The sequence below is a fragment of the Heterocephalus glaber genome, unplaced genomic scaffold, assembly GCF_053883595.1.
Source record: "Heterocephalus glaber isolate CG9 unplaced genomic scaffold, H.glaber_assembly_v1.0 deba00000470, whole genome shotgun sequence".
Taxonomy (NCBI): domain Eukaryota; kingdom Metazoa; phylum Chordata; class Mammalia; order Rodentia; family Bathyergidae; genus Heterocephalus; species Heterocephalus glaber.
In genome coordinates this window covers 13,652,451-13,678,209 of record NW_028258145.1, presented here as the reverse complement: position 1 = coordinate 13,678,209, position 25,759 = coordinate 13,652,451, and the positions used below count along the sequence as shown (strand labels likewise).

The 25,759-nt window shown below is 39.6% G+C and overlaps 1 pseudogene; it reads left to right on the top strand.

Annotated features, from left to right (window-relative positions):
- The first annotated feature begins 2,494 nt into the window (after positions 1-2,494).
- LOC101698586 (RE1-silencing transcription factor pseudogene) lies at positions 2,495-5,488 on the top strand (annotated as a pseudogene).
- The last annotated feature ends 20,271 nt before the right edge of the window (positions 5,489-25,759 follow it).

Sequence of the window (25,759 nt, the reverse complement as noted above, 5' to 3'; positions counted from 1 at the left end):
AAGGTCCCTAATGCAGCCTTAGCATTGTAAGAATTTGAAGAGGGCAATATTCAGTTAGGCTCAGGAGTGCAGGTCAGTGGACAGCCACAGCTGCACAGATGAGCAGCACTGGGCCTCACCTCCTTCCCTGTACTGATACCAATTTCCTGGAGACAGACAACAGGACTTTCCCTATGGATCAATGAATGTCAGATGAAGGCACAAAACACATGCGATGGAAAAAGAAAAATATTTTCAATAAATAGTGTTGGGAAAAATGGACATACACGAGCAAAATGATCAATAAACATTTGCCCCATATTATCTATAAAAATTAACTCAAAGTTTATCAAAGACTCACATGTAAGATCTGAATATATACCATCTAAAAGAAAATGCTCCTTGACATTGGTTTTGGCTGTGCTTTTATAATATAACACAATATTCCAGGCAACAAAAACAAAACTAAGCAAGTGGGACAAAAAGATTTCCGTAAAACAAAGGAAATGCTTGACTAAATGAAAAGCAAAAAGAAAATCTACAGAATGGGAGAAAATTTTGCAAATCAAAAATCCGATACATAGTTAATGTCCAAGATATATAATCCACACAACTCAATTGCAAAAACAAAAAGTAAAAATGGAACAGAACAGATAACACAACTTAAAAATTAGCCAAAATAGAACATTTTTCCAAAGGAGGGACCCAAAAGATGAACTGATATTTTAAAAGGTGCTCATTGGTGCTAATCATCATGGAAACATAAACAAAAACTGAAATGAGTATCACCTTGTGCTTATTCATATGATTATTTTCCATAAGATAAGAGATACCAACTGTTGTTGAGGATGTAGAAACTGAGGAAACCATGGGACACTGTTTGTGGAAATGTAAATTGCTACAACCATTATAGGAAGCAGTTATGGAAGTTTCTCAAAAATCTAAAAATAGAGCCACTATACAATCCACAATCTCACATCTGGGAGCATTTCCAAAGGTAATAAAATCAGAATTTGAAGAGACATCTGCAATGTCATGTTCAGGAAGCATTATTCACAGTAGCCAAGATGTGGAAGCAGAATATACAGTAGAATATTATTCAGCCATAAAATAAAATGGAAATCATACCATTCATGACAACATGGATGAACCTACTGGATATCATCCTAAGTGAAATGAGCCAGGCACAAATAGTGAAGTACTGTGTAATCTCACTTATGTGTAGATTCTAAAAAGTCATACAGAAGAGAAGCCTGGGGAACTCCCACCCCAAACAGAAATATGGACTAGGGAAGAAACTCATTTCACTCTTCCCTTTTCCTCTTCCTTCTTAAGTGGGTACATTTTATGGTTCTGTTGCCTGTGGATATCACAATCTATACTTTCAGCCTTTCAATGTGAATTTCCACCAGTGAACCTCTCAGAGCTTTCAGGATTTTGCTATGGAAGAGGGTGGTGTACTGGTCTCCTTCATTCTGAGGTTTCCAGCTCCTAGGACAGAATGGATATGAACTTTCCTGGCTCTCCAGCTTGCAGACAGCCATTGTGGAACATTTCAACTCCTGTGACCATGTGAACCAATCTAACAAGTCCCTTTTTATTATAGAGATAAATGATAGATGATAAACAGATAATTCTACTCTTTCTATCTTTCTGGAGAACTCTGATGAATACACTGACAAAAATTTATTTCAAGATATATAAAAATACCCACTAAAGTAGAAAATTACATATAATTTGTGTGTGTTATTTTAGTGGATCACCAGTTGTCCCCTCTAAATAATATCCAAATGGCTAAGGAAAAAGCATATGAAATGCTGCTCGACATAGTTACTCATCAAAAAGCTGAATTTTAACCACAATACCACTTCAAGGTCTACCAACATTGTTTTAATTTTTTAAAGTCAAACAATACCAAGTATTAGAAAGACTTTAGAGCAATAGACATTTTTGTGCATGGCTGGTAGAGTGTAAATTTGTTTTCAGTTTTACCAAACTGTTTACCAAAAGCAGTACCAACCAACTTTTTAACTCAGCACTTTCAGTCCTAAGAACATAGTCAAGAATGCACAAGTCTATAAAATACAATGCAAAAACCCCCTAAAACTTAGTTAATAAGAACCTCAAACCTAAAACAACTCATAAATTCAAGGATGAATACATTAATTGGCATTTTCATGTAATAGAGAACTATTCTAAAATAAAAAGAACAATTATTTCTGAGCCAAACACATAGATAAACAACTTCAAAAAGCATGTTGATCAAAAGAAACAAGAAAGCGCCGAGGCCCGGGGCCCCAGACCCCGGGGGCGATGGCGGCCGCATGGCAGGACAAGGCCCAGGGGCCTGAGTGTGCTCTGCAGCCCTCCTCCTGGGCCTCCGCGGGCCTCTGCGCCCAACTTTTGCCCCCCTCCCCCACCCCTCCCCGGAAACTCCAGCAACAAAGAAAAGTAGTTGGAGGAGGACTGGCGCTGTGGCTGGGCCGCCCCTCGGCGCTGAGGAAGGCTGAGTACAATGGCCACCCAGGTGATGGGGTAGGCATCTGGAGGAGCTGGGCTGTTCACCAGCAGCAGCAACATGGGCATGGCTCTGCCTAACGACATGTATGACCTGCACGACCTCTCCAAAGCTGAACTGGCTATGCCTCAGCTCATCATGTTGGCCAATGTGGCCCTAACTGGGGTAGTAAATGGCAGCTGCTGTGATTACCTGGTTGGTGAAGAAAGGCAGATGGCAAAATTGATGCCTGTTGGGGATAACAACTTCTCAGATAGTGATGGAGAAGGACTGGAGGAGTCTTCTGAAGTAAAGGGTGAACCTAATAATGGACTGGAGAACATGGAACTGAGGAATCTGGAGCCCAGTGTTGTAGAACCACAACCTGCATTTGAGGCATCAGCTGTTCCCAAGATTTACAGCTCAAATAAAGATCTTCCTCCTGAAACACCTGGAACAGAGGACAAATTCAAGAACTTGGAAACCAAACCATTTCACTGTAAGCCATGCCAATATGAAGCAGAATCTGAGGAACAGTTTGTGCATCACATCCGAGTTCACAGTGCCAAGAAGTTTTTTGTGGAAGAAAGTGCAGAGAACCAAGCCAAAGCCAGGGAGTCTGGTGCTTCCACTGCCGAGGAGGGAGATTTCTCGAAGGGCCCCATCCACTGTGACCACTGTGGCTATAACACAAATTGGTATGATCATTACACCACTCACCTGAAGCACCGCACCAGAGCTGGGGATAATGAGCGAGTGTACAAGTGCATCATTTGCATGTACACAACCATCAGCGAGTACCACTGGAGGAAACACCAGAGGAACCACTTCCCTAGGAAAGTGTACACTTGTGGCAAGTGCAACTACTTTTCAGACAGAAAAAATAATTATTTCCAGCATGTCCGCACTCACACAGGAGAATGCCCATATAAATGTGAACTTTGTCCTTATTCAAGTTCCCAGAAGACTCATTTAACTAGACATATGTGCACTTATTCATGTAAGAAACCATTTAAATGTGATCAGTGCAGTTATGTGGCCTCTAATCAGCATGAAGTAACTCACCATTCAAGACAGGTTCACAATGGTCCTAAATCTCTTAATTGCCCTCACTGTGACTACAAAACAGCAGATAGAAGCAATTTCAAAAAACACGTGGAGCTCCGTGTTAACCCTAGGCAGTTCAATTGCCCTGTATGTGACTATGCAGCTTCTAAAAAGTGTAATCTCCAGTATCATTTCAAATCCAAGCACCCTACTTGTCCTAATAAAACAATGGATGTCTCAAAAGTGAAACTAAAGAAAAACAAAAAACTAGAGGTTGACTTGCCTGATAACAGTATTACTAATGAAAAAACAGAAACAGAACAGACGAAAACAAAGGGGGATGTGGCTGGGAAGAAAAATGAGAAATCTGTAAAAGTGGAGAAAAAAGATGTTTCAAAAGAAAAAAATCCTTGTAGCAATGTCTCAGTGATCCAGGTGACTACCAGAACTTGCAAATCCGCCACAGAGACAAAAGAGATGGATGTGCACACAGGAAATAATTCAGAAAAACCCTGTAAAACCAAGAAAAGCAAAAGGAAGCTGGAAGCTGAAGCCCAATCTTCGTGTGATCCTGTGAATGAGGAGGAACCTATAACGAAAAGGAAGAAGAAAGTAGGAAGCAAATCCAAAAAAGGTCAGGAGGTGCCAAAGGGTGACAGCAAAGTAGAGGAAAATAAAAAGCAAAATACCTGTGTGAAGAAGAGTACAAAGAAGAAAGCTCTGAAAAGTAAATCAAGTAAGAAAAACAGCAAGCCTGCTCAGAAGGAGCCTTCTCAGAAGGAAGCTGCTGCCTAGGGGCCTTCAGCAATTGGGCTGCCTCTGGATTCTGCGAGGGTGGTCCCTGGCCAGGGTGCTGAGGAGGGGCCTGCACCTCCCGGGAAGGCAGTGCAAGGAGTGCCTGTGCAGGCACAGGCTGAGCCACCACCTGTGTGGGAGGCGCCCCCTCCTCCCATGGAGGGTGTTGAGGCAGGTTGTCCACCTGTGGAGCCAGCCTCCATGGAAGTTGTGCAGGAACCACCACCTTCCATGGAACCTGCTCATACAGAACCTGGGCACATGGAGCTGCCACCTCCAGTACAGCCTCCCCTTCACATGGAGTCATTCTCCAAGAAATCTCCCTGAAAAGATGGTAAAAAGGAAAACCCCAACATGCAGAACAAAGTGGCCCACAAAGAGTAAGTCCTTATTGAAGTTGGCTTAGTGCCTGTTAAAGACAGTCAGGTTTTAAAGGAGAGTACAGAGGCACAGGCCCTCTCAGCACCATCACCACTGCCAAGGGAGAAGGAGGAGGAGGAGGAGACCAAAATTTACTCTCTGATGGTCCAGGAAATACAGAAGGCCCCCTGCAGAAAGAGGGAGCACAAGAGGCAGATGAGAGTATAGCTGATGGAGCTGCTGCTGAGGAATCTTCCAGTGTTTCAGCTTCGGTCTCGAAGTTGAGCTTGCCAGAGTGTGAAACTTCAGATGATGAATATCAGACTCACTCAGATGAGCCTCACAAAAAGTAAATGGTCACTGATGAGAGCACAACAGAGAATCTCCCAGCTAAAGGTGCTGCACTTGAAGAACCAGCTTCACCATCACTTTTCTCTCCATCAGTGGAAGAACAAGAAGCAGTGTCCAAAACTACTCTGTCTTCAGCTCCTGCTCCTGTTAGTGTGACAGTAAATGAGTCTTAGGAAATTGATGAAGATGAAGGCATCCACAGTCACGATGGAAGTGACCTAAGTGACAACATGTCAGAGGGTAGTGATGATTCTGGATTGCATGGGGGCTCAGCCAGTTCCCCAAGAAACTAGTGCAAAAAATGCCAAAGAAGCCCCACAAGTCAAAGTGGCTGAGGGAGATTTTGTTTGTATCTTCTGTGATTGTTCTTTTAGAAAGGAAAAAGATTACAGCAAACACCTCAATCACCATTTAGTTAATGTGTACTTCCTTGAAAAAGCAGCTAAAGGGCAGGAGTAAAACTTTGGACTAGGTTACAGTTTTTAGTTTGTGAGAGATATTACATTTTTTATATTCATTTATAGTAGTAGACAACTTTTTAAGATTGCTTTAATGAGTGTCCAGTGTTGATCTTTTTAAGTGGATTTCTTTTCCTTAGGACTTGTGTGCTTGTTGATGTACAAATTTTGGTAAACCCCAAAATCCAAAGGAGTTAGTGTACTAAAACCAGCAGACCTGAATCTTAGCTAATGTGTTCACTGGAAATGAAAAGTTCTGGATGGCATAATAGCATCTATTCCTCTGTCCAGCTACAACTCATCAGTTTTTCTCTCCATGTCTGTCTTGTTTCATTTTAGTTTATCATTAGTTCCTTGTTTTAGCTCTATAAAAATTGGCTTAATAGCAAATTACTTGAATTTTCCTGCTTTATATAAAGTTAGCACTTTAAGATTTCTTTAGAGAATAAGACATTTAAACTGAAGAGAAATTCTCCCAACAATGGACATTATATCAGTCCAGGTATTTACTTCCTGATTTTTTATCAATATTTCATGTTTGCATGTTAATCATCGTAAAACAGTGATTTTGGTGTGTGGGGGTTTTTTTTTTTTTTTTTGGTGCTTTAGTGGCTTAAAATGTTGCACATTGTTTTTTGTTTTTCTTTAACCTATGCAGTTAAATTTCTTCTAGAAGAAGTAGCGTTTGTGTTGACCAGTAACACTTTATACATATATGCATGTTTATTTTGGCCTCTTTGATGGGATGCTTTTAGGCTTGTTTGTAAAGTGGCAGTTGTCTTTTTCTTTGCTGCAATTGTCTTTTGAGCAGAATAGTAGTGTGTGCAAGTTTGTGAGCAGATGAAACATGTAGGTTCAATCCATTGATTTTTTTGATTTCACATATCTATGCCAGAATCTGTTTTGTATTAATTATTTATTTTTAATGTATATAGTAAACTCACAGCTCTGTTAACGATTTTTGTAATAAATAAACCACTAGGTTCCATACTGAACAAATTTTTCAAATACCAAATTTTGGGGGGGGTTTTGCCTGTTCTGGTATAGCTACTTTGTAATTGCAGTGTTACATCATATCTTTAGGGGAACCTTTTCTCATGGATAGTTTGTGTCCATGTGGCTCTTCAATTGAATGAAAAGCTATAGGTGATGTTTGGGGTTTGCAAACCTGGAACCAGGAGATCTAATTATTCAAGTTTTACAGAGTGTCACTTGTGAGAATCCAAAGCCATAGCTATTCTTAACCATGCATCTATAATGAGAGGTGTATGAATTCTGGCAAGCCAGCTGCAACTTCCTATAAATACAGTGAAAATGACTTTTGAATTTAAATATAGTCCAGATTTAAGTCATACTTGCTCAGGGATCTCCACACACTAGTGGGTGTCCTGTCTGTTCTGTGACAGCCGCATTCCACAGGTGAGACCTCAAGTGAACTGAGCTATCCTAGTGTTCCTACAGGGTACTTTGTATGGAAAGGGGTGTGTACTCCAAAACTTTTGTAGGTTCTTTGGCCAGTTGCCAAAGTGTGGCAGAGTCCAACATAGGATTTTTTATACTGTTAGGAGTTGTTGACTGCAGTAAGGTAAAATATGATCTCAATGAGAGTATCTTGAATTCTTTTTTTTTTGGTACCGGGCATCGAACTTAGGACCTTGGGCTTGCGAGGCAGGTGCCAGAACCACTGAGCTAAATCCCCGGCCCCTTGAATTCTGATCTCCCATGTTCTGAAAGTAACCCTTTACATTTCATTTATTTTCCTTTACCCAGGGATCTCTTTGAGGCAGTTTTCAGATTCTGGTAGTACAACATGAAAGATTAGGATAAGCATTAATGTATGAGATGTTGAAAATCTGAGAGTGAATTTTCAGTTAAAAAGGTATTTGAACTTGGAATTGACTGGGAGGCCAAAGATTTTAAAAAGCAGAAGATTCTCTCCAGACATGAGGAGTAAGTTGTGTGATGATGGTGTGTGTTTTGTGTGCATGAATGAGAATTTGTAAATGTTGAATTCTAGGCTCCAACAATCATTGTCAGCAGGAGATCAAGCTGCAAATATTTATGTTTTAAAAGTTAAATTATAAAGCTACTTAAATCTTTCTAATGACTAGTTTTAATGTTCATGAGCACATTTTATCTAACTTACCTTTTACATTATATTGGAAAAGATTCATCTTAAGCACAGACTGGACACTGGGAATCTGTTGGGGAAGAGGTCTTTGTATTCTTTCATAGTGTAAAGGAAAGAAATTTGCTTTCTGGTGAATTGAACAAATTCCTAATTTAGTCTTTAAGACTAGAATGCTAAAAGCTATGAAGGAAATTAAAACCCCTTGTTAAGTTGATCTGTAAAAACATTGTTACTGCAAATTAACTGGGACTTGAGACCTTTCTTCCAGAAAACAAGGACTTGATTCTCAGGCCTATATTAGGTCCTGAACCTTAATGCCTTGTATTTGTACTTACTGAAAATTGTTTCAGTGAAAATGTATTAGTAATCAGAACTTCTGGTCCAGTTGGGAAGTTCTTCCATTTGCAAAATATGTTTGCATGGAACTATTTGAATCTTTTTATTTTCTAGTGCCCTTTCAGTAGAATTGAAGCTAGAATTTCTCTTTTGATAACAGAACAAAAAATGAACATGCAATTTGTAAATTGATATTTAGTAACTAGTGATAAACTTGAAATACTAGAGAATAGCCTAATTCTAGGTAGTCTTATGAAACTGTATCTCTGGGGATTGAGCTCTGGTTCCATCACCTGCCTCGCAAGCGCAAGGTACTGAGTTCGATCCCTGGTATAAAAAAAAATTGAAAATGTATCTTTTATTTTTTGAACCTATATTCACATTGGTTTTCAGGATATTTTGTTATATTTTTTCCTCTTTTTCAGAGCTGCTTCATATTTGGGGGCTACCTTCTGTTGTTGAGGCTTAATTCATAAGAGGCTACATTATTTTGATAAGGCTTCTTACAGCTATGGCTGATGTTTTGCTTTAGTCTTCCAAGAAAGGCCATTTTATTTTTAGTCACTTCTAAAGTCATGTGCTCATTAGCTTTGGGAACTGTTTGCATGTGAGTGCAGATACAAATTAAAACCCAAGCTGACCTCATCACATGGCACCCCATAAATGTTGGCAATGGAAGGAATACCTTGTCTGTAGTATACTGTCACTTCTGGACTTAAAAGCTGGGGAAGAAACTTAATTTTCTTCTTTGCATAGATTAGAAAAACTTAAAAAGCTAAATGTGCTGAAGTCTTAATTGGCCTCAGCAGGTGAAGTGAGCTGATAGTGTTAATTCAGATTTAAGAAATTATCTGAATCTTGGTTTGTGTAGATTTACAATCTACATGCATTGTTAGTAAAACAGCTTTTACAGTTCCATGTGTGTACATAAACTCCCCCATGCCCTACTACATCCATTAGTTACTGAACTTTGTAAACTGGCATTGTAACATTACAGCAATGTTTTGTTGCACCAATTTTATAAACTTTACAGTGCAATACTTGTTACTTTTCTGAGCCAAACCAACGGTATATTTTTCAAGGTTTTTGCTGCCTTCTTTAGCAGCATTTGATGGATCTTTTATACATTTGTAACAGATAAAATAAACCAGATTGCAAATCCTTTTTAAAATCTTAAACCACGTACCAACTTTTTGGTTGAAATTGTGTAGGATAAGTTAAATTGCATTCTCTTAACAAATATGAGTGTATTTCTGTAAGCATAGTTATGTTGAAAAAAAGTTGTGAAAAGCAAAAAAAAAAAAAAAAAAAAGCAAGAAACCAAAAACTTACTAGGATTCAATTGATATGGAGTTTGAGAAAATGCGGTTCACACTGGTACCATGGAAACCTCAGGTGAAGGTGAGTGAGACAGGATATCACTGGGATGGAATATAAGGTGAGATGCTGGAGAGGAGCTGTATCTTGTGGTGAGTAGTGGTAAAAGGCAAAGTGTATACAAGGTTACCAGCTATCTACCTTTGTATTAAATTTATTCACAATAAGTATACTTTATTGTATTTAGTTGTATCTAATTTTATGAATGAGTTAATTAATGACTGGAAGTTGTGGGTTCAGAGGATCAGAATGTGTTTCCATCTTCTGACCTGAAAGCACTGGTGCTTTCAGCAAACAATGCTACAAGAACTTTGATTTCTTATTTTTAGAGGATACATGTGGGAGTAAGTGGACCAGATGAGTATCCACTTAGTGCAATGTTCAACACATAGCAAGACTTTGAGACTGCAGCAATTGGCACCGAGTAGTTTTGCTCTTTGTTATTAGTACTAGAGTTGTAGTACTAGAAGTGTCTTCCATATTTCCTTTGAGATGGGTTCCTATTCTGCATTAGTTCTCTGCCTTTAAAAAATATTTTTCAGAATTTGTCTTAGAAAGGATTCAAGGACCATGTGGCAGGGAAATCTCTTGCAGGCCTGAAATAGTGATCTCATTTTTTGAATTTATTGAAGGTTCAGGAAGGTTTTTTTGTCAAGAAAACATATTTTAAAAGATTGAAGTCCTTTGCAGCCTTTATCATTGAGCTCTGCAGCACACAGACACACACCCCATCATAGATGCTGCAGTTATGAATGTTCCATGGGAGAGATGGCAGCTGCTGAAACAACAGACCCTCCCTACACAGCCAGCCTAGAAGGATGGTTTATGCACAGGGCTGTAACACCATGAGAGGGACTGAGTAGTTCTGCTTCCAGAAATAAGTGCCAGCATCACTAGCCTCTACCCTGCTGATTTTGTAAATGAATTCTGTCCCAGACTGTATGCCAGTGAAGCAGTCAGAGACACTGGAAAATTAGTTATCAGCATCATAAATGAGAATCCTAGGAGCCTGGCCTGGCTTCTGCTGATACCAGGTTACATAATCACTGACACTCTCACTGGCCCTGCAGATGATGGAGATGCTCTCTCCTGGAGTCACAGACAGGAAGGCTGGAGACTGAGTCAGAACAGTGCACCCACTTGTGACTGAGAAGGAAGGAAAACACACAGTCACTGTTATCAAGTGGGCCCCACTCTATTTTCCTCTAGCAGATCTTGTCTCTCCTGGTCCTTTAACCTATGAAGACCTGGCTCCCTGGGAAAGGACAATGGGCCAGAGATTCACAGAGACCTGAGAGGATCTCACCCCTAGGAAAAGGGAAGTGGTGTGGTCTCAGGTATATTCCCCACAGCCTGCTTCCCTCACCTGGGCACCAGAGCAGCAGAAGTCAGAAAAGCAGAGTCAGGACACCCATGCTCAGTCTAAGCCCTGCTGAGGCTCTTTGTGTCCAGATCCACTGAGAAGCTTTTCACAAGGACTCTGAGGAGCAGAAATAGCCTCTAAGGAAAACATGCAAATCAGTGAGCCATTGGGCAGGTCTGCCCAGGGCTGGGGACCCTGTAGGGTTCAGTTCCTTCTGTGTCCACATTCAATCCCAGAGGAGTGTCTTCTTGGTGTTTGTAAGATAAAACCATCTACATTTTCTGATCTTCATTTGTGCTCAGGGTCTAGGCCTGTGCAGTTAGAATAAGACATTCTTCTTCTAAGAATGAGGAAACAAAGAATTGGGGTGATTTCCTACCTGGCCCCCAAAGACTTAATCTTTATTATGAGTATGTCATTGTCCTTCTAGAATTCCATAAAATATGATCTTCTGTACATGAAATCATGGTTCTGGGTTGAAATGTTTCTGAGATTATATACTCTGAGCCATGATGGGTCACAGAGAAGAAATGTCTTTGTACACGTCTATGTCACACCACTTGAAACTCTGTGCAGTAGAAAAGGAAAACAGTTTATTGCAGCACATTTGCATGGCCACAATAACTTTATTTTGGAGATTAATGCATTTTTATTGTTTTTTATTTTTCATAGTAACCCTATTATTGCTAATGTCCTTTCATTGCCTCAACCTTGTCAGATAGGAGGATAACTATGTCTCCCTTCTTTTCCTGGTAGAGTTCCAGCATGGTCATTAATAGCATTGTCTTTTTATTCTCACAAATGACCCAATTTTCATGGACAATCGATGATCACCCTATATTCTGTTTTTTTTCTTCCTAGTAATTTGAAGTATTTATTTTTTATTAATTCTTTTATTGGTACATTTTAGGTATACAAGACATTTACATTTCTCATTGAGAACTTTTACTTTTACATGATGCATCTGGGTTCCTATTTTTTCCCCACTCTGAGCCCTCCCTTCACCCCCTCCACACTTTCCTATTTACAAAGACTTTGTTTCCATTTTTTCCATTTCTCATCATTTTTCCTTTCCCTTCTTTCCTTTCCCCTGCCCCTCCCACTTCCCATTCCCCTTTGCCACGTCTCTCCCTATTTCACATTATCTATTATACCTTTTAGTCCTTATTTGGACTTTCAGTTTCTCACACTAGAGAAACTATCCGGTATTTATACACGCGTGTCCTATTTATTTCACTGAAGAGTATCACCTCAATGTGCATCCATTTATCTATAAATATCTCTAATTTCTCATTTTTTATGGCTGAGTAATACTCCATTTTATTAAAAAACACATTATCTTTAACCGGTCTCCAGTTGATGGGCATTTGGGCTGTTTCCAAGTTTTGGCTATTACAAATTGTGCTGCTATGAACATGGGTGCACATATATCACTGTGGTATGATTCATTTAATTCTTTGGGGAAGATACCAAGCAGGGGAATAGCAGGGTCAAATGGACTTCCAGTCCTAGTTCTTTGAGGTATCTCCATACTGATTTCCACAGGGTTGCACCAGTCTACACTCCCACCAGCAGTAGAGCAGGTTCCTCTTTCCCCACAGCCCCACCAGCATTTGTTATTGGTTGATTTCATGATAGCAGCCATTCTTTCTGGAGTCAGGTAGAATCTCAGCATTGTTTTCATTTGCATGACTTGAATGACCAGTTGAAAATTTTTGAAGATTATTTGATGTTGAACATTTTTTCATGTATTTATTTCCTATTTCTACTTCTTTGTCTGAGAAATTTCTGTTCATTTCTGATGCTCATTTTTGGATTGGGTCTTTAAATTTGGGAGGTCTGATTTTTTTAAGTTCTTTATAGATTCTAGATAGTAGACCTTTATCTGAGGAACAGCAGGTGAAAATTTTTTCCCACATTGTGGGTTGTCTCTTCACACTGTTGGTGGTTTCTCTTGCTGTGCAGAAGCTTTTTAGTAAGAAGAGATCCCATTTGTTGATTTTTGTGCTAGTTCATGGGCAACTGAGCTTTTGTTCATAAAATCTTTTCCTACACCAATGTCTTCAAGAGTTCTACCTAACCACTGTTCCAGATGGTTCGGACTTTTTATTTTAATATTTAGATCTTTAATCCATTTTGATTTTAGTTTAGTGCATGGTGAGAGATACAGGTCTGGTTGTAATCTTTGGCAAGTTGAAACCCAATTTTTCCAGCACCATTTATTAAAGAGGCTATCTTTCCTCCAGTGAGGATGTTTGGCTCCTTTATCAAAGATGAGATGGCTGAGTGTGTCTGGCATTGTTTCTGCATCTTCTAATCTGTTCCACTGGTCTTCAGGTCTGTTTCTTTCCCAGTACCATGGTGTTTTATCACATAGCTTTGCAGTATAGTTGCAGGTTGGGGATTGTGATACCCCCTGCCATGTCTCTGTTGCCTAGAATTGCTTTTGCTATTCTGGGTCTCTTCTTGTTACAAATGAATTTTTGGATTGTTTTCTCAAGGTCTGTGAAGTATGCTGCTGGGATCTCAATTGGAATTGCATTGAATCTATATAGCAGTTTTGGAAGTATGGCTATTTTCACTGTATTGATCATTCCTACCAAGGAGCAAGGGATGTCTGTCCATTTTCTGATATCATCTTCAATCTCTCTTTTCAGAGTGCTATAGTTTTCAGAGAAGAGTTCTTTGATTTCTTTCTTTAGGTTGATTCCTAGGTATTTCAGTTTTTTGGATGGTACTGTGAAAGGAATTATTTGCCCTATTTCTCTCTCAGTGAGTCTGTCATTTGTGTAGAGGAAAGATATTGATTTTTATGTGTTGACCTTGTATCCAGCTACTTTACTGAATTTAGTTATTAAGTCTAGAAGATGGTTTTTGCAGTTCTTGCAGTCTTCTATATACAATATCATGTCAACTGCAAATAATGTCAATTTGACTTCTTCATTACCTATCTTTACTCCTTTTATTTCTTTCTCTTGTCTAATTGCCGTGGCTAATGTTTCCAGAACTATATTGAACAAGAGTGGTGATAGTGGACATCCTTGTCTTGTTCCTGATTTTAGTGTGAAGGATTTCAGTTTTTGACCATTTAGTATGATATTGACTGTTGGTTTCTCATAGATGGCTTTTATCAGTTTGAGGTAGAGACCATCTATTCCAATTTTTGTAGGGTTTTTATCATAAATGCATGTTGAATTTTGTCAAATTTTTTTTCTGCATCTATGGAGATAGTCATATGGTTTTTGTCCTTGGCTCTATTGATATAGTGTATTACATTGATTGATTTGTGTATATTGAACCATCCCTGCATCCCTGGGTTGAATCCCACTTGATCTGGGTGTATGATCTTCTTAATGATCTTCTGAATTCTATTTGCCAGGATCTTATTAAGGTTTTTTGCATCTATATTCATTAGTGAGATTGGCCTATAGTTCTTCTTTTCGGTTGGGTCTTTCTCTGCTTTGGGGATGAAGGTGATGCTTGCTTCCAGGAATGAATTTGGGAGTATTGCTTCCCTTTCAATTTCATTGAAGAGTTTAAACAGTAGTGGCAGTAGTTCCTACCTAAATGTCTTGTAGAATTCAGTAGTGAAGCCATCAGGGCCCGGGCTTTTCTTAGTTGATAAGTTTTTAATTATGTTTTCAATTTCATTGGTTGATATTGGGTTGTTTAGAATTTTTAAGTCTTCTTCATTCAACTTTGGTAATTCATATGTATCTAGGAATCTGTCCATTTCTCCTGTGTTTTCCATCTTATTGGTGTATAGGTTGTGGAAGTAGGCATTGACGATCCTCTGGATTTCTGCTGGGTCCATTGTAATTTCACACTTCTCATTCCTAATTGCATGGATTTGGGCCTTTTCTTTCCTTTTTCTGACAAGATTGGCTAAGGGTTTGTCAATTTTGTTGCTTCTTTCAATGAACCAACTCTTGGCTTCATTGATTTTTTTTATCATTCTCTTAGTCTCCATTGCATTGATTTGTCCTCTGATCTTTATAATTTCCTGCCTTGTATGAGCGTTGGGTTTGTCCTGGTCTTCTTTTTCTAGAAGCTTGAGGTTCAGTATCAGGTTGTTTAATTGGGCTCATTCTGTTTTCTTAATATGCATATTCACTGCTATGAATTTCCCTCATAAGACTGCTTTCATTGTGTCCCATAGATTCCGATATGTTGTATTGTCATTGTCATTTAATTGAAGGAGTTGTCTGATATCTTCTTTAATTTTCTCTATGACCCATTGGTTTTTCAGAAGTACGTTCTTTAATTTCCACGTGTTTATGAAATTTTTCCAGTTTTTTTTGCTATGGATCTCCAATTTCATCTCACTATGGTCTGATAATATACAGGGGATAACTTCAACTCCTTTGCACTTACTTAAACATGTTCTATACATAAGTATGTGGTCTATTTTGGAGAACAATCCATGTGCAGCTGAGAAGAATGTGTATTCTGATTCTGTGGGGTGGAAGACTCTGTAAACATCTGTTAGGTTCATTTGTTCAAGAGTTCGATTGAGTTCTAGTATTTCATTACTTATTTTTTGTCTAGTTGATCTATCTATTTGTGACAGTGGAGTATTGAGGTCCCTCACTACAATTGTATTAGTGCATATATGACTTTTCATGTCCATTACTATTTGTTTTATATAGGTGGGCACACTAGTGATTGGTGCGGAGATATTTATGATTGTCATCTCTTCCTGTTGGATTGTTCCCTTTATACAGATGTAGTGTGCTTCTTTGTGTCTCTTAATCAGTGTTGGTTTGAAATCTGCTTGATCTGCAAAGAGAATAGCTACTCCTGCTTTTTTTCAGGTTCCCGTCACATGGAGTATTGTTTTCCACCCTTTAACTTTCAGTCTATGAGTTTCATTTTATATTAAGTGTGTTTATTGTATGCAGTTTATTGTTGGATTTTGCTTCTTACCCCATTCTGCCAGTTTATTTCTTTTGATTGGTGAATTGAGACCATTAATGTTGATGGTTATAACTGAAACGTATTGACTCATCATTGCCATGACTTTTTCTTTTTGTTGGGTTCTCCCCCTTTACATTTAATTTCTTGTTGCACCCAATGGGTTCATTCTGCTTTGCTTCCAGGGGTTGTGATCCTCATTGTCTGTTCCCAGGATATTGTCTTAAATTTTTTAGTGTCTTGGTTTGGTACTCATGAAGTTGTTATAGTGATCTTTGTCATGAAATTATCTTATTTTTCCATCAGTTTTGAAAGATAGTTTTTCAGGGTACATCAATCTGGGTTGGAGGGTGTTTTTCTTTAGGGCTTGGAATACATTGCTCTAAGCTCTTCCTGCCTTAATGCTTTGTTTTGAGAAGTCTGCTGTAATTCTGATGGGCTTTCCTTTGCATGTGATTTGTTTCTTTTCTCTAACTGCTTGTACAACTTTGTTCTTCTGTTGAGTTTCTGGAATCTTAACAATTATATGCCTGTGTATAGATTTTTTTGATCAAGCCTATTTGGAGTCCTATATGCCTCATGTATCTTATGTCAAGTTCTTTTCCCCTGCTTGGGAAGTTTTCTGCCATTACTTCTGTGAACAGTTTTTTTACATCATCTGCACTCTCTCCTCTTTCTTCTTTGACTCCAGTCAGGCTTATGTTATTCTTCTTTGCATCATCTGGCTGCTGCTGGATTGATTTCTTCTGGTCCCTTACAATTTTGAAGCAATTTTTCTTTTTCTTGTCACTAATTGCAATCTTATCTTCTCTATCTGAAATTCTGTCCTCACATTTGCTCATTCTGCTGTGCAGACTTTCAGTGGAGTTTTTCATGTCCTGGAAATCTATTTGCATCTGTTTTATGGATTCCATTTGTTTCCTATTGGGCTTCCATTATGTTCCTCAGCTCCTCTCTAGATTTATTAATCATATCTTGCACTACGAGCACAATCTCTGCTGTTATCTGAGAAATTATTTCTGATGTCATTGTTTCCAGATCCCATTTTTTTTGCCAATTCAGGGAGTTCAGGTGGTTGAGTATCAAAGTGTTCCATCTCATTTCCCTCTGGGCTTACTGTAGGTGATCTGGAAGTCTGGTTTAGAGACTTATTTACATGTCTTCTCATTTTGACCCTAGGGGGTGGGTGTGTTGTTGGCACCTGCATGGCTCAGCTCCTCTGAGCTGGGAGTGGTTGGACAGTGGCTCAGAAGCCCCTTCCTCTATTCTGGGAGTGGTGGGAAGGAGGGCACCACAGAAGCCCCTTCCTCTGGGCCAGGAGTGACAGATGAACAGCAGTCTAGAAGGCCCTACCTCTGGCCGGGAGCTGGCGACAGTGGCTCAGAAGCCCCTTCCTCTGGGCCAGGAGTGGCAGGACAGACAGTAGCCCAGAAGCCCCTTCCTCTAAGCTGGGAGTGGTGGGACAGTGGCTCAGAAGCCCCTTACACTTATTTAAATTAAAATATGAAAATATTGAAAACTACAGATACTTACAATCATCTGTCAATGAAGTGGATCTTGTCTTCTTCTGTAACCCATTTTATAATATTTTCAGTTACATTACAATGATCCTCTCATTACTGAGGCTTCTGGGTATCATCTTTACTACTGTTAAGCACACACAGCCCTATTCCTAATCTTCCTAAGAAAACAGTCTGCAAAGGTCCTCCCTATGCAGGGAACAAATTCATGGCAGGTCACCTTCTACACCACTCCAAATACCAGACATTTTAATGTCTTACTTGAGCCCTGTTAGTAAAACCTATTGATATTTTGGTTTTCAATTTCTTTGTTGTTTGATGAGGGCAGGGATGTGTTTTTCCCCACTTTTTCCTTAGATAAAATCTATAGTACTTTATATATATCCTCTCTCTAATGGCAATCTCAAAGGATGCTCAATAGCTACCATACAGTTTCTCAGTAGGTGGCTGCCACTCTTCAAGCCATGCTGCCACAGCTGCTAAGGGGGATTTCCATGGTATCACACAACTGGTACTTTAACACAGAGCTGTGAGCTGAAAATGACCAGCTCTCTGAAATGCTGACTTGGATGGTTTAATCTTGATTTTCAGCAGGATTAGACTGAGAAATCACTAGATAATTAGTACAGCACAATTCTGGGTGTGTCTGTAAGAGAGTTTACAGAGATGATTTGACACATGGGCCAGCAAACTGTGAGGAGACCCACCCTGAATGTGGGTGACACTAATAGACCTGGTCAGCCTGCTGCTTGGATCACAAGACAAAACTATTAAAACTATAGTGACTATTGCTTGTTAAAGGGTACCAAATATGAAAGGTGGCAAATTATTGACATCAAAAGGATAAAATAAGGTGAGGAAAAGAGTAAAAATTGTTCAGTTTTTGCAAGTGATCAAAGTTAAGTAGTTATCAGTTTAACATAGCCTGTTTTACAACTATATATAAGTCCCATGAGAAACATTAAGCAAAAACCTGTACTAGATATACAAAAGATAGAGAGAATGGAACCAAGACATACCATCACAGAAAATCATTAAATCCAGAGGAATAGAGCAGGAAAACAACAGAAAGAGATGAGCAATTGAAAAACAAGAGAATTAACAAAATGAGAATAGCGAAGTATTTATCTATTAATAATTATCTTTAATATAAATGGATTAAAATCGCCAATCAAAGCACATGCAATAAAGTGGCCTTAATGGGTTAAAAAACAAGAACCAACAATGTCCTGCCTACAAGGGACTCACCTCAGATGCAAGAGCACACATAGACTGCAAATGAAGAGTGGAAAAAGATATTCCATCCAAATGGAAACCTAAAGAAACCAGGCATTACTTACAGTAAAATAGGGAAAATAAACTTGAAGACAAAAACTGATTAAAGACATGACAAGGGTCATTGAATAATGCTGGAGGGGTCAATTCAACAAGAGGACATAAGAATTATAAATATATATGTACCCAATATTGGCACACCTACATATGTAAAGCAAATACTGTATGAAGAATTCTGAAGGGAAATATAGAAAAAAAATCCAAAATCAAAGCAGCAGATATCAGTGTCTGGATAGATCATCCAGACAGAAATCTATAAGGAGATATGGGATTAAACTATATTTTTGATCAAATGAAACAAACAGACATATGCAGAACTTTCCTTCCAATAGCAGCAGAATCGCTCATTTCTCAAGCACACATGGACTATTCCATAAGACAGATCATATGTTAGGTCACAAAAACAAATATTGAAAACATTATGGAGACTGAAATCATAGCTTGTATTTTCTGAAACTATAATGGCATGAAAATATAACTCTGCAACAGGAGAAATTTTAGGAAATTCACAATATATGAAAGTTTCAAAACATTTTCCTGAACTAACAAAGTTTCATATAATATTCAAAGGAAAATTATCTCATTTTGAGAGATATTAAAATGGAAACACCAAATACAAAAACTTGTGAGATGGAGCAAAAAACATTCAGAAGACTTTGTAGAAAGAAATGTCTATCTTTACAAAACCCAAAGATTTCAAATAAATAGTAACACACCTAAAGATACTAGAAAAAGGAGAGAAAATGAAGCAGTATACAGCAGGGGATGGGCATGGTGATGTTGTAGAATGGGATATTTTATCTGATATTCTTCAGAATTGCTAGTGAAATTTGTTCACAATTCCTAGTGCTAGTGCATTCTTCCTCAAGAAAAAAATCAGTTTCATTAAATTTTAAATGTATATCAGGGATTTACCCTTAGATGCCTAAGTCCAAGGTGGAAAGTTTCCAACACTCCTCCAACTGGCCTACCAGTAAGAGGAGAACCAAGGCTGATAGCCAACCCCAGCTGGCAGAGGGGCAGGGGACACAGGTGACCCAGCTGCCTGCAGATGTATGAGGCAGCCCTGGCAAACCAGCAGAAAAGCTACTCAGAAAATTCACAAAATCACAAGAAACAATAAATAAATATTTTAATCCTCTTTGATTTGAGGTGCTACATTATGCTAGATAACAAAAGTGTCAATAATTAAATCAATTTACAGCATCTGTCTAGACCAAAATGTGGCTCTGATCCCAGTCCAGCTTTCCCTCTGTGTAGATCTGGTTTACATGGGAGGCAAGAACATTTTCCACCTGCTCCTTCTCCACCAGATCATGAAACACAGGCTTGGAGAATGTGGACACTTAAGATATAGGCCGTTCACACCTTTCATGATGTGCCTCCTGCAGGGAAAGATCTACAGCCCAGAAAGGGTATTTTCATTTGGGGAGCTGTCACTGTGTGAGGCTGGCAGTATAACACAACAATGTCTTCATCTTCCACCCATGGGTTATGAGGTAGAAGCCAGAGCAAGAGCTACTTCCCCAGAACCAAGAAGGGGCTCCCAAAGAAGCTCCTTGGTTCAGAACCCCCACAGATGAGCAGCTTGGGAGATTCCTTGGGTTTATATTTGTACCAGGACATGGAGACTCCTACCACCATGCTGCTTCTATAAGTGATGGAGACAAAGTCACTTTGAGATGCTCCCAGGATCTCTAAAGGCCGAGTCAGTGTAACCCGCCCTTGGCAGCCTGCAAGAAAACTACATCTAGGCAGCACAGTATATTGCTTCATTCAAAGGATTAGAAGAAAAACAGCTCTCATGGCCTTGTGAGTTCAGAGGACAAGTCCAAAGCTGCTTGCACCTCTGCCTCATCACTTGCCTCAGAATATGTTTCTCAAATTTCTAAAAAGAACTAATACAAAACTACTCTCCATGTTACACTGGTTTCCAAAGCATATTTAAAGCAACTTATCTCTGTGTCAAGGGCTAAAGTTCCAGCTTGAGATTTGCAGAGAAAATGTGCTTATTCTGAATAGCCATCACCATGGGGCAGAGAGGCTGGACCAGAAATCTCACCCTGAAGTGTCAAGATGGTACAGTGCTGCAGGGAACCAAAATATTCTGTGCTGGCTTTAAAGATAGTAAGACTTTTTTGCATTATTCTGGAGCCTGAGAAGTCCATGCCCAATGTCCAGAAGGCATCTATTTTGTTTTAGTCTGTGCTTCTTATTGGTTGCCTTCTTTCCATATCCTCACAAATCCTTTCCTGGATGATTCAGAAGAGGTGAAGAGATATATACCTGGTACCTCTTCCAAGGATGCTAGTGGTATGGAGTGGCTCCCAAGTGTTTTAACTCATTTAACCATCATTCCTTTATTATACATCTTTTTTTTCCCCAAACACATCCACATCGGGGCATGGTTTCAAAGTACAAATCTGGGAACACAGTTCCCTTTTTAATAGATGGGCTTTGAGGACACAGAGCAGGCAGGTGATAGAGTGAGGCCAGGCTTCCAGTCTCAGAAAACAAAGTACTGAGTAAGTTTCCAAAAAAATCCAGCACACTAGCAGATCCCGCCACATGTCTTTAGTCACACTAGTGTGACCTTACTCATGATTTTAGGCACCCTATTAATAATGGGCCTCTACCACTCTGTTGCATCCCTAGTATTTCTGATGTCAGGAACTTCTCATGTTTGCTGTAGGTGTTGTGTGCCATCTTATGGTACTTATGTGACATTGCACCTTATAGGAGCCCAGAGTCTGGGTCCCATTGAGTCTTCCCTGAGTCTCTTCACTGTAGCTCAGGAAGCTGATTCTACTGCATCCAACACTGAGGGGTAGGTTCTATAGAGAATACAAGTGATCCCTTCTATAAATAATCTAGACATCTAGGTGAGGAGAAAAGAGTAACAGACAACCCCAATCACAGAGAAGATACTAGACAAAAGACAGTTAAGGGGTGGATAACATGACCTATATGAGATGCCTTTCATATGATTTTTATGGAAGTTTCTTAAGGAAGTAGCAGGGCATGATGACAGTAGATGGTGAGAGGGTGAAGTCTGCTGGTCTAGATCTTTCAGTGCAGCCTCATTTTTTCCACCATGGAAACACTCCTAGATCCATTTCTGAGACCCATAAGAAATACAACAGCCTGGGGAGTACCTGTGGCCATTTGGTTGTGTGATCCGATAGTGAAGCTTATGCCCTAAAGTATAGCACTGTGAATGATCAGATAAACCTATGGTACCAATATTGGCCAGCATAAAGTTCTGCGATGATGAGCATATCTGTATCTGAATTGTTCAGTATTGTATCCATTAGTCAGATGTGGCTATTGAGCACTTAAGATGTAGCAAGTGCAATTCAAGTATTTAATTTGTCTTTTAATTTTAATTTAACTTATAACTTAATTTCAATTCACATAGTCATATGTGCTAGTATGTACCCCATGAGACAGCACCGAAGAGTCAGCAGTGTCCTCCAGACAGCCAGGCTGCCACTGGGGAACCACGAAGCATCCTCGAAGGTCACTGCACTAGTAATAGACTGGGGCATCTTCAGCCTCCAGGCTGCAGAGTTGAGGGTAAGAATCCTGTCAGACACACTGCCAGTGACCCACACTGAGACTCTGGCCTGAAAGATGGAAACTTGGTAAATGAAGAGGTCAAGTTTTTCAGTTTTCTGTTGGAACTAGTTTAGGTAGGCTTTGCTGTCACTCACATTTGCTGCATTCATGTGCCCTTCAGGGGATGGTGATGGCCTATACACAAGCTTCTGAATATCTGGTGTTTTACTTCCTGGTCTCCATTAAGCACAGTTTATCAATGTTGACCCTCCCATAAGTATTCAAGAAGTGTAAGAGAAAGAGTGGATCAGAAATGGGCAGAATGTTTGAGAGAATAAAGGACAACTCTGAAGATACAGACAGCCAGGTGAGAAGTAAAAGTGAATTGACCTGAAGAATTCAGAGCAGGAGGCCCCAGAACACACTAAATTCCTGACTCAGAGATGCAGATGAAACTCACTGCAGGCATGCTGTAGGAGGGGATTCAGGGCATTGAGAGAGAGGCTATGATCTCAGAGATGTGCCCAGCCTGTTTCTCTGAAACCTCCACTGACCTGAATCTCAGCTGTCACTGAGCATGAGAAGAAGCCACACCTGAGTGATGACAGGAGGATGGGCTTATGTACCTGAAAGCTAATGACCCTGAGTGTTGTGAGTTTCAGACCCACCTCCCTGACTCAGGCAGTCATCATGTGCAGGCAGTAGTGTGTATATATGAGGAGCTGGAAAGCCAGGCTTGTTCTAGTTGTGTGACCTGTAGATGCTGTTGATACTTTGACACTGTAGAGGAAACGATCCTCTTTGCAGGGGCACAGGAATGGAGTCTGGAAAAGCATGCACACAAAGTTCTTCCTGGAACCTACTTTAGCAGGAATCATGAGCCTCTTCAAACACTAACACCAAGCAAGCACACAGTTGTGATCAGACACCAAAGCAGACTAACAGCTTCATCAGTGCTGATGCACTGAGGATGAAGTCTAAGTCTACCTTCCTCAGCACTCACCCAGAGAATCATGACAGGGCAAGAGCAAAGCCCAGTCTGCACATCTCCCAGGTTCCTCCAGAGGCTGCCCTGCTAAAGAAGGTTTGGGAAGGTGTGCTGGTCTGCTCCAACTGCTATTGGGGACCAAAATGCCCTGGACTGGGAAGTTTAAACAAGAAACATTTTATTTCTTCATGATTCTGGATGCTGGAAAAAAATATCAAGGTCCTTCCAGTGTCCATTTTGTTTTAGGCACTCTTTCCAGCTTCTCACCTTTTTGCTGTTTCCTCACAAAGATTTTGCTCTATGGCTATGAGCAGGGTGAAGAGGAGTCTCTCATGCCTATTGTTCTAAAGCCATTTGTATTTTGAGATTGGTACCAACCTTGTTTAACTGTTACTCACTTCTGGCTGGCCCTTTCTCTAAAATACTCACATTGGAATTAGGCTTCAAAGTCTAAATCTTGGAAATACAATTCAGTCCCTAGGAGATGGGATTAGGGGACAGAGAGAGGACAGAGGGTTAGAGAAATGACCATGCTTTCAGTCGCTGAGCAGAGTGGGATTCTTGACAAATCAGCACCGTGGCAGCTCATCCTACCTGTCCCTGGTTATACAGCCCCATTCAGATCGCAAGGCACCCTGTTGGGAGCCTCACGCTATCACTTCCCTAGGATGGCCATGATCAAGGTGCACTCCCATAGTAACTGTGGAGCTTCTCTGCCATCTAATGGTCTCCCCGTGACATTGCATGTTCTCCGATTTCAGAAACTGTCGCCCAGAGCATCTTTTTCTTTTTTACTGTCATACTAGTGATATAATGAAGAAAATATGAAAAGCATTCTTCGTGCTTTGATGAAAAATAAAAGAAAATTTTGCGACAAAATGAATTAGAGAATAACAATATTTAATAAATCATGTATCATTGTTTTAAGATTATGGCCAAAATAATAATTACAATACAAGTCATAGAAAAAAGACTCTCTTACAAAGAAGAAACAAACAACTTAAAGAGAAAATCTTTATTTTCAATGAACAACAACAAAAAACTAGTAGCATACAAGAAATAAATTGGTAAGTTGGCATATATTTTTAAATATTTTTGAAATAACCTAACAGCTAATTTGTGGAATTTTTGGAGCTTCACCTCATGTCCTCTCTCTCTCTCTCTCTCTCTCTCTCTCTCTCTCTCTCTCTCTCTCTCTGTCTCTCTCTGTCTCTCTCTCTCTCTCCATCTCTCTCTTTGTCTCTTTCTCCACATATAATATAGATTTGTTTGTCATATTAGCAAAACCATGTGATCGTAAAGCTTGTATGTCTGGCTCATTTAACCTGGCATTATGATCTCAAATTGCATCTATTTTCCTACAAATACCTAGAGTTTATCTTTCTTCATTGCAGAGTAGTACTCCATTGTGTATAAATACCACATTTTTTTAATCCATTCATCTGTTGATGAATACCTACCTTGTTTCCAAGATCTAACTATTATAAATGTGGTGCTATAAACATGAGTATGTAAGTAAAAGGATGATTTAATTCCTTTGATAAGATGCCTAGAAGGGGGATAGCTAGGTCAAATGGAATAGCAATACATGCTAGTGAGGATGTGGGGGAAAGTTACTCTTCTACCTCGTTGGTGGGAATGTAAACCAGTACAACCACTAGGGAAACCAGTGTGGATATTCAAAGTGAGTCTTGACTGTGAGTGTCTTCACTGTTATTAGTGCAGTTGACACTCCATCAAATCACCAGGCCAATTCTATAGGGAATAGTAAGATATCCTCCTCTGTTTCCATACTCCAGCTGTTTAGTTGAGGAAGAAGAATAGCAGACAAATGTGATTTCAGAAAATATGTTGGTCACAACACAGTTCAGGGCTGCATACTATGATGTGACTTTTAAAAAAGTTTCCTTAGGAACCCTCAGAAACATAATGGCAGAGCACAGGGTAGGAAGCTGAGGTTTCCTGGTCTCCGTTAGTACAGCCTGATTCCTCCCATTCTAGGAGCCCTCTCAGAGAGCAGACTCCTGAAGTGCTGCACCATCCAGGAAGCCCTGAGGCCTCAGGCTTGTGCACCAACAGTGGATGAATTTTGTGTCCTCATATTTGATACTGTGAATGATCAAATTAAATTATTACATCAACACTGGACAATGGAATAATTGTGCAATAATGGAAAAGTTACTCTCTGATCTGCTTATTATGAGGACCACTAACCACAAACAGTTTTAGAACAGTGGAAAGGGAGCAAGTGCCAAAAGAGTATCTAATATATAATTTAATTTTAATTTTCATAATCATATATGACTAGTATTCACCATGTGAGGCAGCAGTTTTAGCAATCATAATGATTGACCTCATGAGGACAGTCAGGCTGCTCAATGTTAGCAGAGCACACAGCTGCTGCAGTGGTAATAGAGGCATCATCCATCCACAGGCTCCTGCTTGTGAAGGGTGCATGGCTGTGAGTTCAAGTGCCACTGCCCCAGGATGGAACCCTGAGCCCAAACTTAGAAACATGGTTAATGAGTGGCTCAAACCACCCAGTTTTCTGTTTGTGTCATTTAGTTTAGGTTTTCTATGAGTGTTCATGACACTTTCACCAGCACAGAAGACAATGGCAATGTTACAACAGGAGAAAACTCTTGGTTGTAATAGATCTGAGTGTTTAGTAGGACAGACTCCAATCTTGGTTCTTTAGTAATATGGAGATACCTTGGTGATCTAACTGAATTCATTCCAAATTCCTGTTT